The sequence below is a fragment of the Gavialis gangeticus genome, unplaced genomic scaffold (assembly GCF_001723915.1).
Source record: "Gavialis gangeticus isolate Ggan-Ray unplaced genomic scaffold, GavGan_comp1, whole genome shotgun sequence".
Classification (NCBI taxonomy): domain Eukaryota; kingdom Metazoa; phylum Chordata; order Crocodylia; family Gavialidae; genus Gavialis; species Gavialis gangeticus.
In genome coordinates, this window is record NW_017729022.1 from 63397912 (window position 1) to 63399117 (window position 1206).

Sequence of the window (1206 nt, forward strand, 5' to 3'; positions counted from 1 at the left end):
TTTTTTTTTTTTTTTTTTAAACATTTTATTAGAAAAACAGACAAAAGCAGGCAGTCTAAAATGACCCCAACAGAGGCCTCACAGAAGCAAATACAATGTAAAATTTTGAAGGATTACATAATACCAACGTGATGACTGACATCATATTCAACTTCACTTAGACTGTAGCCAGTATTGGCCAACTTGACACAGTGGTATCTATCAAAAACAAATTACACATTGCTTCTTACATGCATACAGGTTCAGTCATCAGGTACATAAACCAGAAAAACAAAAAATGCAGCGCAAACCACCTCTCCCCTCCATATCCCTTACACAAACCCTCACCCACCCATTCTAGCACAAAGTCCCTTGGAACAACCCCCTGAAGTCCAGCCCTTGCCACAACTTTGCATCCCCTCCTTCTGTCTTATCCCTTTGCCTACCTCTATAAAACTCCAGCTCGTGCATCCCTAAATATAAACACTCTTCCGTGGAAAAACATGACCCCTTTAGCGCCAACAGTGAGCGCACTTTCCATACTACTACTTTGGTGCATGCGATCAAAACCCTCGCCCCCCCATGTCCCATCCGTCCCCTCTGATAACCCATATAAAATATTTGAGGGTGATCCCCATTCCCCTTCCCATATCCTTCAAATGGATGGCTACCTGTCCCCACACCTGTCGTGCGTAGAAACAGTCCCACAGCGTGTGTGGCACCGACTCAGGCTCATCAACCTATGTTCAATTTTGATCTGAAGAAAAGGAACATACAAGAAGTGGATGGTTAACCATAGGCAGATCTAGGATTGGAAAAGGAGGATGCAGATAGCATGGTGCCTCATCATATATTAAACAACAATTTTTTTACAGTTACTAGTTACTTTAAAAAGCAACTAGAAGCATTACTGATAGGCTAGGGGCCTAGGGCTGTACTATTCAATTTAAGATGAGAGCAAAAACAAAGGATGCGGACAGCATCGAGAGGGTCCAGAGGAGGGCCACTCGTATGATCAAGGGACAGCAGGGTAGGTCCTGTGGCGGGTGCAGAGATCCCACCTCAGGAACACAGCTGGGTATTCGTATCCCTCCGCTGTTTCCACCACATGAGGCGGGCCAGTAGGGGGTGCTCCTGCATCGAGCCACCCACCTCCCTGCACCCGACCACCTTCCAGGCTCCGAGTGCCTCCCTAGGGGCGCCTTATGTCCGGCCGACCCCTCTCCC